We start from the raw sequence: 19,132 nt of genomic DNA, 5'->3' as shown, positions 1-19,132 counted from the left end.
AAGTTTGGAGGTGACAGGTTGTCAGCTGATTATGACAGAAAGTTGACCCACAAGCGTTGCTATAACGAGATATCGGGTGTACCCAGTCCCATTTTGCTGCTGGCTTTCCTGAGCCCAGTGAACACAGACAGCCTGATTCACATATTGTACAGAGCTCCCCTGCCTCTCGGCAGCGGAAATGCCAAACAAGCTACCGCAGTCAAAACAGCGGCAAGCACGTTACCCAGCGGGGTGAGGATGGGGCTGCATCACTTCTGCTTCTCAGCTCCCCTTCAATGTCTAAAAAACACAGACCTTGATCAATGGTATAACTTCACAATGAGGATTGGCAATGTTTTGTAGACGTTTTGAGACATTTAACTGTTTTATCCAGGGGAATTTTCAAGTGGTTTTCAGATTAGTGTGCAAACTGGAGCAGAGGTTCTAAAAATGTTTGAATCTTCCTAATCCAGGGCAGGCTGTGTAGCCCTCAGGACCACTATTTAGTAATGTTATTTGTTATGATTAGAACCTGCTCCCGACCAATCTCACATTCTAGTTAGAAATGCCATTAAAGCATTACATTTTGTTTATTCAGGTATGCTCCTTACATAACCTTTTTAGGACAGACAATGACTTGTTTCCACTCATAGAGTCACAGAGATCTATAACACGGGAATAGACTCTTTGAGTCAACTCATCCACACTGACCAGATATCCCAACCCAATCTAGTTCCTTCCTGCCAGCACCCGGCCCATGTCCATCCAAACCCTTCCTATTCATATACCCATCCAGATGCCTTTGAAATGTTGCAATTGTACCAGCCTCCACCATGCCCTCTGGCAGCTCATTCCATACACGTACCACACTCTGCATGAAAAAGTTGCCCCTTAGGTCTTTTTTATATCTTTCCCCTCTCACCCTAAACCTATGTCCACTAGTTCTGGATTCCCCCCCACACCCCCTCCCACCCCACCCCACACATTTATCCTATCCATGCCCATCATGATTTTATAAACCTCTATAAGATCACCCCATAGCCTCTGACACTCCAGGGGAAACAGCCCTAGCCTGTTCAGCCTCTCCCTATAGCTCAATTCCTCCAACCCTGGCAACATCTTTGTAAATCTTTTCCGAACCTTTTCAAGTTTCACAACATCTTTCCGATAGGAAGGAAACCAGAATTGCACGCAATATTCCAACAGTGACCTAACCAATGTCCTGTACAGCTGCAACATGACCTCCCAACTCCTGCACTCAATACTCTGACCAATAAAGGAAAGCATATCAAATGCCTTCTTCACTATCCTTTCTATCTGCGACTCCACTTTCAAGTAGCTATGAACCTGCACTCCAAGGTCTCTTTGTTCAGTAACACTCCCTAGGACCTGACCATTAAATGTATCAGTCCTGCTAAGATTTGCTCCTCAGGTTTGATGAGTTATTTCTGAGTTGGTGGATGAGTCCCATGTGTAACCTGTAGACTCAGTTACTCGCAGGTTAGGCTGCTCTTGGAAGATTGGATGAAGAAAACCGGGTCGGTTGTTGGTCCAGTCTCATAACTGGAAAGTTATTGCAATTTGCTTTGAAGCCTGTTACACGTTTGGGACATGATACAAATTCACTGTTTTTGTTTGAACCTGTGACTGATATCAAAACACAATTCTTTCCTGAAAGAGTCAAAGATGTGGAATGGATTTCTCATGGATTAATGGAGACAAGATGCAATCTAAGAAGCGATTCGATGTTAAAAGGTTTTCTGAATGAATGAATGAAGTCGGGATGAATGATCTTTTTTATAAAGAAGTGCTGATTTTTGTTCCATCTGTTTTATCCAGATTCTAATCTAAGTCCCATAAATGAGACATTCTGAGTAGATGTAATGTACTGCAATACCAGTTTCATTATTGGCACGAGGTTATAGGACTTTTTTATTCCAGCACAGCTGGCTATAATTCAAACAGATCCTTTGATGGTTTGTATACTTCATCATCTTTGCAGAAGTGCAACAGAACAAAAGGGGTATCAAAGAATTTTAAGAAGTCCCACAGCTATCATATTTTGTGTAGCATTGCCAATATCTGTTTGGAATATATATTCACAGAACATTACATTTGTTTAACTTGTATGCAATAGCAACATTTCTGCCCTCATATCACTGATTGAATTGATGAACATGTTTAGTGAATTATATTCATTGATACTGCATTGTTAGTTAGCTCCAGCCTCTGTGGCTGAAATGGTCTCTGCTGCTTGTGGCCTTTAATGCAACTTTCATTGACTCCTTCCTTGTACCAAGGAATCATAAAAGTGCAGGGAAACTCAATAATAGAACCAAGTTGAAGGCTTTGTACCTTATTGCACAAAGCATTTGGATTAGTTAGACAAACTGATGGAATAAATCAAGGTCTTAAGAATTAAACTTGCTAAAGAAGGGGAAGGGCTCAGGAGAGGTTATTAAAGCTTCCAGAATAGGTAACAGCACAGAGAGTACAGAAAGGGTCAGAAGTCTAACTTCAGGCACAGCAGTTAAAGAGAAAAAGTCTGAGAAGGGGTGGAAGCCAATGCAGGACTGAGGGTATTGTCCTTAAATGTGCACAATATACGAAACAAGGCCAATGATGAGATTGGCGGACATGATGTTGTGGGTATCACAGTAACGTCGTTGCAAGGGATCAGGGAACTAATTATCCAAATGTACACATCCTATGGGAATAACAGGTGGATGGACAGCAGAAGTGGAGTTGTCTTGTTAGTAAAAATTGAAATTAAACTGTTAGCAAGAAGTGGTATAAAGTCGGAAGGTGTAGAATCTGTGTGGTTAGAGGTGAGGAGCTGCAAAGGAAAAGAGACCCTGATGGCAGTTTTGCACGGACTTTCTCGCAGTAATCAGGACGTGGAGTAGAAAATAACTCAGAGACAGAAAGTGCGTGTAAGAAAGGTACTATTACCATAATCATGGGGTACTTCAGTTTGCTGGTAGACTGGGAAAATCAGGTTGGTAATGGATCCCAAGAAAAGGAATTTGTGAAATGTCTGTGAGATGATCGTTTTGGAGCAGCTTTTGTGTTGGAGCCCACTAGGGATCAGCCAGTTCTGGATTTGGTAATCAGTATGATGAGGGAGGATTTTATTGAAACTTCCAGAATACGGAGAGATGTGGATAGAATGAACATGGCGAAGCTGTTTCCACAAGTAGGAGAGACTAGGACCCTGAGGGCACAGCCTCAGTGAAAGGGTACCACTCTTAACACTAAGATGAGGAGGAATTTCTTCAGCCAGAGCACGGTGAGTCTGTAGAATGTATTGCTGTCGAAGGCTGTGACATTGTAATGGGGGGGGTGTGACAGAGGGGGATGGAGATGTATTGAGGTGCGGGTGGCAGGGGATGGAGGAGCAGACCTTGGGGGAGTGGTGATGGCAGGTGAATGAAGAGGGTTGGGATACGGGGGTGGGGGGGGTTGTGGGGGGGTCGTGGGGGGGTCATTACAATGTGGAGATGGGGGAGAAGGTGTGATGTGATACCGGGCGGTGGGGGTTGTGACTGGGGGTTGCAGATGGAGGAAATACTGTTAATGAGCTTTGAATCCTTGATGCAATGTCTCTCAGTTGGAGGTGATACATTGCTGCCTCTGATTTCCTCAGCCACTTCCTTCCATGGTTGGACAGGCTGTCTTACTTTTTCCACATTTTAGGAGCTCTGCTCACGGCAGCCTCGCTGATCTCATATCAAAACCTCTGAATAAGGCGGGATAGTGGGGGGGGAGCTGCTAGACCGCAAACTTCCCAGATCTTCTCTGTATTCCTATGGCTTCCAAAGTCCTGCTGAGATCCTGTATTCAAAAGGTCTCTCGAGATAGAAATGCTTGAGTTATTTAAAAACTACTTTTCTCAGCTCTCCCAGAAACAAAGGGTTGCGGTACAATTTAATTTTTGTCTTTTATTTGATTTTTCAACTAATATTGCTTTCCAGGCAGTGGCGGCACTTAGGCAAGTGATGATGCATATCATTGCATTTTATGGTTTCCCATTACTGGAGACTTTGTATCTGTGTTTGCTATAAAAACTCCCAGTGATCAAGATGTAAACAAGACTCTGGGAAAGATTAAAGGCCCAGTCAGAGTCAGGTTTCCTGGAAAACCACTCTGTCATTCCTGTAGGATTAATGGGAGAAGATTCCAGCCAAAGTAATACATCGTTCTGAAAATGGGCATGAGTAAGTGAACAGGCTATAATTTCCATCAATGAAGAAGTGCATGAAAGTCAGTCATTTGTTATTCCAATTCATTTACACTTCTCACATATTCAAATGCAAATTATTTCTGCTTGGGCTCAACAGACATTATCTTGAAGTGGTCTGAGGAAGGGTCCCTGGATCTGAAACTTTAACTCTGATTTCTCTCCACAGTTGCTGCCAGACCTGTTGAGTTTTCCCAGCAATGTCTGTTTTTATTTCTGATTTCCAGCATCCGCCGTTCTTTTGGATCTTAAAGTGTCAGCCTGATTAGGTTGCTGCATATCTGCCTCTGAGTGAGAAAGGTTTAAATCTAGTTTCCAGACTTAAGCAGATGATGATTTTGAGATGCCGGTGTTGGACTGGGGTGTACAAAATTAGATTAGATTAGATTAGATTACTTACAGTGTGGAAACAGGCCCTTCGGCCCAACAAGTCCACACCGACCCACCGAAGCACAACCCACCCATACCCCTACATTTACCCCTTACCTAACACTACGGGCAATTTAGCATGGCCAATTCACCTGACCTGCACAGGAAACCCACAGGGAGAACGTGCAAACTCCACACAGTCAGTCGCCTGAGTCGGGAATTGAACCCGGGTCTCAGGCGCTGTGAGGCAGCAGTGCTAACCACTGTGCCACCGTGCCACTCACTAGTTAAAAATCACACAACATCAGGTTAGATTAGATTAGATTACTTACAGTGTGGAAACAGGCCCTTTGGCCCAACAAGTCCACACCGACCCACCAAAGCGCAACTCACCCATACCCCTACATTTTACCTATTACCTAACAGTACGGGCAATTTAGCATGGCCAATTCACCTAACCAGCATATCGTTGGACTGTGGGAGGAAACCGGAGCACATGGACGAAACCCACACAGACACAGGGAGAACATGCAAACTCCACACAGTCAGTTACCTGAGGCAGGAATTGAACCCAGGTCTCTGGCGCTGTGAGGCAGCAGTGCTAACCACAGTGCCACTGTGCTGCCCACCAACAGCTTATAGTCTGATAGGTTTAATTAGAAGCACACTAGCTTTCGAGCGACACTCGTTCTGATAACCACCTGATGAAGGAACAGCGCTCCGAAAGCTAGTGTGCTTCCAATTAAACCTGTTGAGCTGATAGATGGTAAATATTCAGCCTGGAGCCCAGTTAGAAGTGGATTCCGCAGGGATCAGTTCTGGGTCCTCTGCTGTTTGTAATTTTTACTAATGACTTGGAAGAGGAAGTCGAAGGGTAAATTTGCAGACGATACGAAGATTGGTGGAGTTGTGGATAGTGAGGAGGGTTGTTGTCGGCTGCAAAGGGACTTAGATATGATGCAGAGCTGGGCTGAGGAGTGGCAGATGGAGTTCAACCCTGTCAAGTGTGAGGTTGTTCATTTTGGAAGGACAAATAAGAATGCGGAAACAGGGTTAACGGTATGGTTTTTAGGAAGGTGGAGGAGCAGAGGGATCTTGGGGTCTACGTTCATAGCTCTTTGAAAGTTGCCACTCAGGTGGATAGAGCTTGTAAAAGACCTATGGTGTATTAGCGTTCGTTAGCAGAGGATTGAATTCAAGAGTCGTGAGGTGATGTTGCAGCTGTATAGGACCTTGGTAAGGCCACATTTGGAGTACTGTGTGCAGTTCTGGTTGTCTCACTTTAGGAAAGATGTGGAAGCTTTGGAGAGGGTGCAGAGGAGAATTACCAGGATGTTGCCTGGAATGGAGAATATGTTGTACGAGGATAGGTTGAGAGTGTTAGGCCTTTTTTCATTGGAACAGCGAAGGATGAGGGGTGACTTGATCGAGGTTTATAAGATGATCAGGGGAATAGATAGAGTAGACAGTCAGAGACTTTTTCCCAAGGTACAACAGAGTGTTACAAGGGGACATAAATTTAAGGTGAAAGGTAGAAGGTATAGGGGGGATGTCAGGGGTAGGTTCTTTATCCAGAGAGCGGTGGGGGCATGGAATGTGCTGCCTGTGGGAGTGGCAGAGTCAGAATCATTGGTGACCTTTAAGCAGCATTTGGATAGGTACATGGATAGGTGCTTAAGCTAGGACAAATGTTTGGCACAACATTGTGGGCCGAAGGGCCTGTTCTGTGCTGTATTGTTCTATAACCCGGTGTTGTGTGATATTAGGCTGACTTTGTTAATGGCCCCCCCGCCAAGTGTGCCTCTTTTTATATGTAACGTTGCACTCACTAGTTCAGGTGGATGCATTATTCAAATTAGAGCCTAGCAATTCCGCCAGGATCTGGTTAATTACTATCCTTCAGCCAAGAGCGCCAGCCTAAAGTTGACCAGGTCATTGATCCCATAACAAGGTGATTGTCTTAGGAATCAGTTCCAGGAGAGAAGATGACGCTGCGTTATGGACACCATTTGATCCATCCTGATCTGGCCCCTTTAAAAAAGAAACCTGAACAGATTTGAGTTACAGCCAAAGTCGTTTAGATCTTGTTTACGTCTTGATCACTGGGAGTTTTTAGAGCAAGCTTCCAAACACAAAGTCTCCAGGAATGGAAAACCATAAAATTCAAAAGTATACGTCCTCACTTGCCTAAGTGCTGCCATTTAGAAAGCAATGTTAGTTGAAAAATCAAATAAAAGACAAAAATTAAATTGTACCGCAATCCTTGGCTTCTGGGAGAGCGGTGAAAAGTAGTTTTTAAATAACTCGCAACCTCGTCTACAGAAACTAGCTGAAAGCCTGAAGACTTGTGGCTACAGCTAATGGTACAGCACTCCTGATAACTACAGGAAACTTCAATATAGGCCGACTGATTCCCCCAATTGTACAGTGAGTAAAGACTCAGCTTTAGAGTGGCAGTGCTGAGTCATCCAGACCCAAAGGTTCCCAACTTTTCTGTGTGCTGCGTGAGACCCAACAGGTGAGCTCCTGGGATTGTCTTTTAATCCCTTCATCCAGCAATTAGAGATGAAAGTCACATTGATACTCAGCCTCTACCTGCCTGGGTCATCAGATGAAGACAAGATCAGACTTGAGTTATTGTTGTACCATAAATAACGAACTGAGGTGCTGGGAGAGGGAAGCTGTCATGATACAACAGTTGCTGCCTTCAACAAAAGATTAATGAGGAATGAAAACCAGAAACTGCTTATAGAAATGGTGGTTGGATAACAATTTGAAGAAAGAATGATAGATGACTCGAAAAATGGCTACAACTACTGGCTGGGCTCATGACTTGTGTTCAGGACTCAGGTTTTGGAATTTAACAAATTCCTGCTGACATTGAATGGTAGAACTGAAAATCACTAGAAGAACCCTTGAAAACGAGCTACAATGGAACAAAAATGGAGTAACACTGGTTAAATAGAAATCATTTGTCACCTTAATAACATTTGATCATCTTTCAGATAAAGAGGGGAATTGTGTGCAGCACCAACACCAGAAGAGATCTACACAGCACCGAGTGACCTGTATCTGAACTGTATACTGTGTCATCTAAACACAATCTGCCTGGCTCTGCTCTATGTGCATGAATGGAGTGGCTTCACCCATCATAATGCCTGTAACTTTCTCCAGCCCTTCAACCACAACCCGAGCCTGTCCCCTCTTCTCATCCTAGACTCTAGCATACACCCTCTATTCACTGCCCCACTATTACCAGTTGTACCCTCAGTTACTTAGACTCGGTATTCTGAATCACTTCCGTTTACCCCCTTACTTCTCGGCTCCATTAATCTTCTCCCCTGTAAGATTGTTGGTTAAACCCACCATTTGTAAACTTGAGGTCACCCCCCCCCCACTGACATGATGTATATTTATACTTCTGTGAGGTGCTATATGAATGTAACAAGGAGCTGAGATCAATGCAGCTAGGTTTCTGTGCTATTTCAGATTTTAGACCAAAGTGTTGGCATCTTGACTTATTTCGATGAAGGATATGGAAATGGGCAGATATAGAATGTGGGGGAAAAAATAGGGTTGAAAGAGTGAAACCTGTAGGTTGGAGTATTATACAAGCTGCGTGTGATGACAGGATGGAAAATGTGGCTGTGGTTATCAAAGGCTATGTACCGAGACTAAACTCTATCGCAGGGTAAACTGCCAAGCTGATTATCGAAGCAGCTGACTAATATATCAGAGATGAAATAATTTCTGCATTTTTGGTACTTAAATCCTTAACTGCAGAAGCGATAAATGTCGACATTGCAAGGCGCAGCAATTTATTTCTTGAATAATTGAAAATTGCCTCATCACTACCAGATGTAGCTTTGTATCTGCAGAACTGCTTTCATCCAGTGGATGAGCTTATCTGACTATCAATTTGAGCTAAGGGCTGCAAACTGTGATGAACTTCATAATGACAGGTAACTCACTACAGACAGTGTGTATTGACTTGCAGTTTTGGACCCTATGTGCTTATCAATGAGCGAAGTATTCTGCTTGATTTTGATTGACTTTGGTTTCTCAGTTGTACACCCATGTTAACAAAATGTTTATTGTCAGCAGTTAAGGTTATAACTATGTCAGTTTGAAAAGTGGGCTGGGTTGGCCATGTCCCCCGATACTACCTCTCATTCATGGCACTGTTCAGCTGCTGTGCTAAGGTCCTGCAGTACAGACTGCTCAATGATGTCTGGCTGGAAGAATGCGAGTTGTGGCACCAACGGTCACTCCGAGTAAGTGTTCTGGCTCAATGTACAGTGAGGGTGGATTGCTGCCAGAAAAACAGAAAATGTTTCCGGAAGGTCGATACACATTTGAACTCTGAAAAGAGTTTTCTGTGGAGTGAGGAACTGTGAGAAAATAGTGTACCAGCCATCAGCAGTGTTTGAATGAGGGTGAGGGAGAGCAAGCCACTTAGCTGATGAAACTATTCCTTTTGACTGTCCATCTAACTTTAGGTAAAGTGGTGTAGTCTACTCAGTCCTTTTGATCTGCTTATTGTGGTTCCATCTATTCAATCTCCTTAATAGAGACTAATTTACTCAATCCACTCAATTTCTCTTTCATGGTCTAATCTGCTCATTCAATTCAATCTCTCTGGAACCAGAGTCTGGACAGCTTTGGGCCTTAATGTTCAGGCTTGGGCCACACAAGCTACTTGCAATGGCTTACCAAGAATGTACCATAAATGGTTACAGACCAATTTCTATACAATTATTTTCATAACATTACTTTCTAAGTTGTCTCAATACATACAATAGGGCATGGTGGCTTAGTGGTTAGCATTGCTGCCTCACAGTAGCCAGGGACCCGTGTTCGATTCCAGCCTCGGGCGACTGTCTGTGTGGAGTTTGCACGTTCTCCCCGTGTCTATGTGCGTTTCCTCTGTGTGCTCCGGTTTCCTCCCACAGTCCAAAGGTGTGCAGATTGGGTGAATTGATCATGCTAAATTGCCCGTAGAGTTAGATGCATTAGTTAGGGGGAGTGGTTCTGGGTGGGTTACACTTTGGAGGGTCGGAGTGGACTAGTTGGGCTGAAGGGCCTGTTCCCAGACTGTAGGGAAGCTAATCAATGCTAATCATTACCTTCCTGAGGTGTATGGGTACATAGTGATTTTACTGGAGGCATGCAGGCGCACAGTACAGTGGGGGGGAGGGGGGGGGTGGTGGTGAGGGGACGCGCACAGTAATATTTGTGGACAGCATGTTTCCTGAAGTAAATGGGTACACAGTGAACTCAGTCTCTGCTTTCACTTTCATGAGCTATATTGAAATCCTGCCAAGGCCATCTGACTCTCCTATCTCCTGTGAATTATGCTCAGGCCTCCTGAAAATAAGCTGTTGCAAATTTCCTTCTACAACCAACCTTTCAGTTCCCACTGACCCTAAATTATTAAGGAATAAAAGAAAGATGAAAGAGCTGTTCTCTGGAAAGCTGCTCAGCCCAGCTGTGGTTTTCAATATGTTTTAAAGAAGCATGTTTATCTGTTTGTTTGGTTACCTTCTCCTGTAAGCTGATACTGCTGCATATGTACTTTGAGAATGTTGAATGATGGAGTTGCATTTCTGATTGTGAGATCAGTAAGATTGGCCTCTCTGCTTAAACTGAGTAACTGCAGCTTGTACCATTTACTTCTCATGAAATTTGTTGACTCCTTTTCTCTACACACTCTGCTTTTGAACTGCTTTTTCTGTCACCTTGGTCCCAGGGCCGTGACTCCCAGTTTGTGATGTTTTGCCAGTCCTGTGTAAGTTGAGTGCAGGGTAGTGTTGATGTGTTCGGAGCGGGGTCTGAAACTGACCTTGGTATGTATGAAGTGATCACCTCATGGATGTTCTGTCAGAAGATCAGCGCAAGGGAGCTTGTGAAAAGTAGTGAATCACAGAATCCCTAAAGTGTGGAAGCAGACCATTTGCCCGTCAAATCCATCCCACCCAGACCTTCCCCTTACCCTACTGTTGCATTTTCTATCCACTCAGCCTGCACATCCCACGACACTATGGGACAATTTAGCCTGGCCAATCCACCTAACTTGCACATCTTTAGACTGTGGGAGGAAACTGGAGCATTGGGAGGAAACTCCACGCAGACACAGGGAGAATGTGCAATTCCACACAGACACATTGAACCCAGGTCCCTGGTGCTGTGGGGTGGTAATGCTAACCACTGAGGTACCGTGCCATCCTCTTCACAACCTCATCCAAGTGGCACTCAAGGATATTCGATAAGAGTCTTCCTCATCGAAGACTGGGGAAGGAACCAACCAGCAGAAACAGGGGCCACATTGATCTTTGAAATGACATTGTTGCCCAGCAGAGCGATACCTGAACAGTTGACCTTTTCATCGCATTGCTGGACAGTAGGCTGCTTGTGGTTTGAGTTGATGAAGCACTGTGGTGTATTTGTTCAATATTGTCTCATTTACACACAAAGTTACCTCAATAGTTCTCTTTTGTTACCACAGCAGCCTGTTCCATAATGTTTACTATAATGTGGGGAACTATCTTTTAACTTTGTGTTGTACAATGTTCAGTGTATTCTGTAAATGCTAATTTCTAAAAGAAATCTCTCTAAATCTGTCAACTCATTTTTGTTGTTCACGTTCACTTAAATTCCAAGAATGAATGTGACAAGGTTGACAGTTAGGGCTTTGGTTTTCTGTGATGGTCCTCCCAATGTGTTTTCTGTGAGCACACTGACATGGCCTGGGGGATTTCTGGGTGTGACCACCACCATAACAGCAATCGATTTGTTCTTTTCTGTCAGTGTGTGAAGAGAAAAAGATTAATGAAGACATATATGAGTCCCTTAGAATCAGAAGAAAGAAATGATAATGGGGAACAAAGAGATGGCAGACCAGTTAAATACATATTTTGGTTCCATCTTCACAAAGGAGGATGATCTCAAAAATGTTGAGGAATAAATGGTCTAGTGAGAGGGAGGAACTGAAGGCAATTGTAAGAGTAGGAAAAGGTGTTTGAGAAATTGTTGGGAATGAAGGCTGATAAATTCCCAAGAGAACCTGCATCCCAGAATACTTAATGAAGTGGTCCTAGAAATAATGGATGCATTGGTGGCTGTCTTCCAAGATTTTATATGATGTGGAACATTTCCATAGATTGGAGGGTAGCTAATGTAACCCCACTATTGTTTTTAAAAAAGGAGAATTATAGCCTGTTTAGCCCAAAATCATTAGCAAGGAAAGTGCTAGTAGCAGAGCACTTGGAAAATAGTGACAGATTGGACAGAGTCAGCATGGTTTTAAGAAAGGAAAGTCATTCTTGACAAATTTATTCGGTTTTTTTGAGGATATAGCTATCAAAGTTGATAAGGGAGAATCAGTGGATATGGTTCACTTGAACTTTCTGAAGGCCTTCAATAAAGTCCAATATCAGAGATTAACGTGGAAAATTAAAGCATATGGGATTGGGGGTAGCGTACTGACATGGATAGAGAACTGGCTGGTAGATGGGAAGTGAAGAATTGGAATAAATAGATCATTTTCCAGATGGCAGGCAGTGATTAGTGGGGTGCTGCAGGGATCAGTGCCGGACCCCAGCTATTCATAATATCTGTTAATAATTTAAATGAAGGAACTAAGTGTAATATCTCTAAGTTTATAGAAGACACTATGTTGGGTGGGAGGGTAAGCTGTGATGAGGATGCAGAAATAATTTAGTGTGAATTAGGGAAGTTGAGTGAGTAGGTAAATACATGGCAGATGCAGTATAATGCAGATAAATGTGAGGTTATCCACTTTGGTTGCAAAAACAGGAAGGCAGATTATTATGTGAACTACAATAAATTTGGAAAGGGGAGATGCAATGGGACTTGGATCCTGGGACACCAGTCGCTGAAAGTAAGCAGGCAGTGAAGAAGGCAAATGGTATGTTAGCCTGTCTAGTGAGAGGATTCGAGCACAGGAGCAGGGATGACTTGCTGCAATTATACAAGGTCTTTGTGAGGGAGACCGCACCTGTCTGCAGTTTTGGTCTCCCTATCTGAAGAAGGACATTCTGGCTATGGGGGGACTGCAACAAAGGTTTACCAGACAGATTCCTGGGATGGCAGGACTGACGTATGAAGGGAGACTGAATCAATTAGGATATTATTCATTGGAGTTTAGGAAAATGAGGAGGAAGTTCATAGAAGTCTATAAAATTCTAATTAGACCAGACAGGTTGAATACAGGAGAGATGTTCTTGATGACTAGCCATTCCTGAAACAGGGTGACAGGTTAAGAATATGGAGAAGGCTGCTTGGGACTGATTATGAGGAGAAGCTTCTTCATCCAGAGAATGGTGGAGTTCTCGCCTGCAGAAAGTGCTTGAAACCACAATATCAAATGTTTTCAAGAAGGGGATAGTAAATTTCTTAGAGCTAAAGGGATCAAAGAGTGTGGGGAGCGTAAATAAGAAAGTTTTACTGATATTTTACAACAGATTAAATGCTCACAATGCTTAACAAAAGCAAAGAAGGGAAGTATATCTGTCGCCTTAACCATATAACAGAAACACTGAGGGTGGGATTGCCTTGCCTTTCCCAGACCTTTTGGAGAATGTGGAGGGGCCTGACCAGGCCATGTATTGGGTACCATGGTAATGATGGCTTGCAGGTACTGTATGTTTCAGGCTGCTCAAAGACCAGGTCAGCGTATTGTTCTACAATTGCAATTGGTAGTGGTGCTTACAGGGCATAGCACATAAAACTACAGCATTTAACAATGTAATTAAAGACCCCACACCTATTTCAGTTTCAGGCAAAACCCAACTGTAGATGAGGCAAAGTTGAATCGGTGCACTCAAAGGCCAAGAAACTATTGATTCTTTTAAAACAATTTATATGGCATTGCGGATAATTGTCAAATGGAACCTGGTGCTGATATTGTATTGTAGTAGGGGTACAAGATGAAGTCCTATCAGATTTTTTATAGTCTAAAGAAGACTTCACATTACCACCAGCAGTGTAGTTCACCAGACTTTCACAATCAGAGCAGACTTCTTACCAGGAAGGTCATTGGGTCAGTCCATTGATTCCGACTAATCATTAATCTCTGGATGCATTTGAGGCTTTTTTAAACATAGAGAAAGATAGCTAAACCGTAGGGCTTCTAGAGAAGTAAAGCACCTTGGTTAGGCTTAAATTCAAGCAGTCAAGGGAGCTTGAACAGACCAACAGAGTTGGAACAGTATAGCTAATTCAAAGAGACTGCTGACTTAACTATTCTCAGTCACACAGCATGATTAAGTATCGGAGGATGACAAGAGAAAGCTTGCAGGAAGCTTAGAAAAATTCTGTGCAGAGTCAATATTGTCATGCAATTGACTTAACAAATGATACATTGATAGAGGAAAATCTTTCCCCTTCACAGAAATATTCAAAGTTCCAAGATAGCTGACAAAATTTTTTTACTAAAATCAGTGAGTGATGAATGCAGGTTTCGAGAAGAACTCTGGAGAGAGCGAGAAGAAAGATCTTTGTTCAAGCTGAGAACACCATTGGAGACTCATGCTTCAAATAAAAGAAACTTGTGGTGGGAGGCGAGGTGGAAGTGAAGAGTTAAGTGTTCATGACAAAATGCAAAAGGTTTAATAATAGAAATGGGGGGGTGGAGATGTGAAGTAAGGGGTTAATTATACCTTTACCATAAGAACAGCGACTGACATATGTGGGAGGAACTGGAGGGTGAATCTGTCGGCTTCCAGAAGATACTTTTACAGTTCCTTGTATAGTCTTATGTTCAATGAAGTTTCATAATATTCATTCCATAAAGTGCAGTTCTGACCTTACTATAATAACCCTTTAGTGCTTGATTTAATTGGTGAGGTTTTGGATTGGTATCCACTCAGGAAAATTCCTCATTATGTGAGACCTGAATCACAACACAGGAATGTAAGTTCTCTGTCTGTTTTAGGTGGGAACCTTCCTTCCAAACTGGACAGCCACATGGAAGCATTTATCGATTGGAGGGTTGAGGGTGAGGGAAGCTGGTTTTACAGTTTGGCACTGCTTTTCCCCCCACTTAATGCATAGGGAACTGGGAAAAGTAGGTTTTTAGACAGCGGAAAATGAGCTTGAGTGCTTTCCACATTGAACCTGGCTGTCAGACCAGACATAAACTTTCACAAAGCACTTATTTTATCTCTTTCATATGAATGCACTTCATAGGTTCAGGGACCTACTCGTCGGCAACATTCTTAACTTTGAACCACAAAGTCATAGGTTCAAGTCCCTCTACAGTCTTAAACACATAACTGAGGCTGACATTGCAGTACAGTGCTGCATCTGCAACATTGTGGATGTAACATCTTTTGAATGAGACATTACAGCATTTCCTTTTGTCTGAGTGTAAAAGATTCCTTTTATTTGAGTCAAAACAGCAAATTCTCCAAATGTCCTGATCAACATGTTGTTCCTCAATAAACACTGCCAATAACAGTCTCTTTAGTCATTAATTTATTAGCTATTTGTGAGATCTTGTTGTGTGCAGATTGGTTATTGGGTTTGCCTCAGAAGTGATGATGAATTGGCTGCGAAGTGCCTGAGCATATGAAAGGTACCTTCTAAATGTGAGATCTTTCTTCGCTCTTCTTTATAAAACCATTCATGTTCTACAACCTATTTAAAAATCAACACAAATGGATAGCCATGCTTATCAACAGACATTGTTGACTCTTCTAGTCGAATGGATTGTTGGGAAGAGCACTGTTACAGAAAGATCCCCACTCAGCACCCACAACAAAAGGAACATAATGCGAATTAGGAGTAAAATTGACTGGAAAGGTAAACCGTGGAAGGTGGAAAAGAGCTGCATGATCCAGATTGCAGAAGCTGAATTCACTCCGAATGCTCCTTGTGTGAAACGTATTTGTTCTTACTGACACTAGCCTCTGTTCCATTCGGGTGTGCTAGCCCATTCTCTGAGCAATAAACCAAGTTTTCTGGTGCAGGAAGTAAACCAATTCATTAAAGCTCAGATTGTGTGCATTTGGCACTGTCCAAGTCCCTGGGGTAGGGTCAGTTTTGAACTTTTTCTTTGGGGTGATAATCTGACACAGCGACACGTCGGTCCAAGGTAGAACCTGCCTCATTTTCAACTCATTAAACCCCCTCCCCTCCCCAGGACAATACAAATTTGACAGATTCTACAATAGGCAGGTGATTTGCTTCTTCAAAAATTAAAGTTAAAAATATAAAATTAAAAATAACTATCTTGGCATCCAAGACATAGAGGAATGTTTCAGATTAGTGTAAAAAATGAGGTCTGCTCAGCACCGCCCTCCTAATCTGCAATCCTCTTCCTGACCTCTCCGCCCCCACCCCACTCCGGCCTATCACCCTCACCTTGACCTCCTTCCACCTATCCCACCTCCATCGCCCCTCCCCCTAGTCCCTCCTCCCTACCTTTTATCTTAGCCTGCTTGGCTCTCTCTCTCTTATTCCTGATGAAGGGCTTATGCTCGAAACGTCGAATTCTCTATTCCTGAGATGCTGCCTAGCCTGCTGTGCTTTGACCAGCAACACATTTGCAGAATGTTTCAGATTAGTTTGTTTGTGCAATCTTGTTTAGTTCTCTCATTCTGAAAACAACACCAAATGTGAGATACTTCTGACTTGACTAATTTTAGCAAAAAATATATTCACAAGTAGAATCACCAGTCATACAACGAGAACGATTAATCGGTATGTCCACACTTAGCATCGCACTAATGACTTCTACCCTTGCAAAAATGGACTATCGGAAAAACTAGGGGAAAATGTCAACTTAAATTCTTAAAAGTCATTTATGCAAAGTATTATGCCACAAGGATTGAAGAACAATGAGTGTCTTTCCCCACTTCACAGCTGTACTTTGTGAGGTGGACTGAAGGAAAAATGTCAAGTATCACCTCACCCAATGTCGCAGATTAGAAGCAAATATATTTTATTTGTTTCTTATCTGGTGAACTTAGCAAAGCCACTATTGTTTCAGCATCTGGGGTTGACCTTCTTGAGCATGTACTTCTGTGATCATGCTACCATACTGCCCTTAGGCAGGTAATCACAGCATTTCAACTCTACCAAATTGTAGGAACAGTGATCCATACTGAAAGGACCTGGCTTATTTAGCTTCAGATCACTGGTGACCCCAGGTCTTCTTTAATGGTGGAGGACTCCATGATGTTGGTGCCATTGATGATCAGGAGGAAGATCGAGAGAACTTGCAATTAAAAAGTGGCTTTCACGTTTTCAGGGCTTTGGCAAGTACTTCAATACAGTTAAACTATTTGAAGTCTAATGATGTTGTCAAAGTAAAAGGTCAGGCAATTTGCAAACATTAAAGTCCATGAGCAACACTAGGGGAAAAAATGTTCAGAATCTATTTTTTCTAATTTTAGATGGGCGGGGGTTTGAAATATTGACTGCAGAACTAGGAGAGGTCTGTGCACTAATTTAGAAAAGTTCCATTCTTCTCTCAGACAGCTTACAGATTAGATTAGATTAGATTACTTACAGTGTGGAAACAGGCCCTTCGGCTCAACAAGTCCTCACCGACCCACCGAAGCGCAACCCACCCATTCCCCTATATTTACCCCTACCTAACACTACGGGCAATTTAGCATGGCCAATTCACCTGACCCGCACATCTTTTGTGATGTGGGAGGAAACCGGAGCACCCGGAGGAAACCCACGCATTCACGGGGAGAACGTGCAAACTCCACACAGTCTGTCACCTGAGTTGGGAATTGAACCTGGGTCTCAGGCGCTGTGAGGCAGCAGTGCTAACCACTGTGCCACCGTGCCGCCCTATACGAGTAGGAAGGGTTTAGAGGGATATGGGCCAAATGCTGGCAAATGGGATTAGGTTAGGTTAGGATATCCGGTCAGCATGGATGAGTTGGAATGAAGAGACTGTTCCTGTGCCGTACATCTCTATGACTATTCACAACAAGCAAATACACAGACCACGGCCAATCAACCTTTGCTTTCAAAACTTGCAACACTGTATCCAAATATGTTAGTTGCAATTCGACAACATTTGCTGAATAATTCTGACAATTTAGGATTGTCAGTTGAACTTGTAGTGCAGTGTACTTATGTGGACTGGGAGCTAATTATTCATATACAAGACCCTTTTCTTGGCATGTGTTTCAACCCAACAAAATAGGCAATAGCCTTTCATTGGTTCATTTTGCAGTGCAATGTCCTGCCCAATTAGAGTCAACCTACCTGATTTAAACAATGCTGAACAGTTTAATTGGCGTTCTCCACGTGGGTGCCTTCTCCACATCAACACTTCGCTCAACCAATGAGCGCTCTCTCTTGTTGAACAATATGAATGTTGCTTTTCTTTTGAATTGGTATTTTGTATGAATTGTTTACCTGGTGAGTGCAAGACAAAAAGCTATGACGAAATGTGTCTTATTTCAATAATGTTTCAATGTAACAATCTGAAGAATCAGACTTTTTGAGACAGTCACTTATGAAGCAGCTGTTTGAGGAAGGTATAATGGAAAACAAATGGGATGGACATGGTATAATGATAGCTACAAGCTCCGCACAATACCATAAGGGTATTGCAGAAGCTTGGACTAACAACACAGAATGGATGAGTTCAAATCCTAACATGACGGTTTGGGAATTTGAGTTCCATTTATTTAATAAAATCTGGAACAGTAGAGCTGGTATCAGTAAAAATGATCATATGACTTTAGGGCTATCATAAAGACCCAATGTGTTCAGAAATTGTTTTGAACCTATCAATGCCAAATAAAATCAGATAATATTGTCACTAATTTCCAGTAATAATTATTATTTGCACGCTATATTTCAGGCAGGAGGGTAATTGGCAGTATAATCGTTTAGACTGGTGGAACAGGGTTATAATTTTACCTCACCCACTGAAAGAAAACTTCTTTTGCTACATATTGTCAATGGGAAGGACTGCATAGTATTGCCACAATTTCCACTCAGCAGGGACTCTAAATGATACAGCATTGAACTGGCAAACTCAAATGGGAACTGATGGGATTGAGAGGATGAGGACTGTTCTGACAGAGCTGTTGAGGACAGGGACTAGAGTCAAGAGTGTGGTGCTGGAAAAGCACAGCAGGTCAGGCAGCATTCAAGGAGCAGGAGAATCGAGGTTTCGGGCAAAAACTGCTGAAGGGCTTTTGCCCGAAACATCGACTCTCCTGCTCCTCGGATGCTGCATGATCTGCCGTGATGCATGACCTTTCCAACACCACACTCCCGGCTCTGATCTCCAGCATCTGCAGTCCTCACTTTCGCCTAGAAGACAGGGATTAGTCAGTTTTACATTGTTTGTTTTACATTGCTACTTACAAACCTGCTCACCACAGGTGTCCTAAATGCAAAGCATCTATTCCCCAGACCCACTGTTGCCCTCTCTGACTGGATCAGTTTCTAAATGATGAGTAAGATTGACGTTGCCAATTGAATTGTGTCTCTGAACCAGAACAATACACAGATTTAAAAATATGTGTTCCTGCAGACAATACT

General features: G+C 42.8%; 1 protein-coding gene across 3 annotated transcripts in view; it reads left to right on the top strand.

Moving 5' to 3' along the window:
• plce1 (phospholipase C, epsilon 1) overlaps positions 1-19,132 on the top strand; it is a 324,372-nt gene that overhangs the window by 210,068 nt on the left and 95,172 nt on the right. The window lies entirely within an intron of this gene.

This window comes from Hemiscyllium ocellatum, chromosome 22 (assembly GCF_020745735.1).
Source record: "Hemiscyllium ocellatum isolate sHemOce1 chromosome 22, sHemOce1.pat.X.cur, whole genome shotgun sequence".
Lineage (NCBI taxonomy): Eukaryota > Metazoa > Chordata > Chondrichthyes > Orectolobiformes > Hemiscylliidae > Hemiscyllium > Hemiscyllium ocellatum.
The sequence above is the reverse complement of the archived record's forward strand: the minus strand, read 5'-3'. Positions and strand labels throughout refer to the sequence as shown.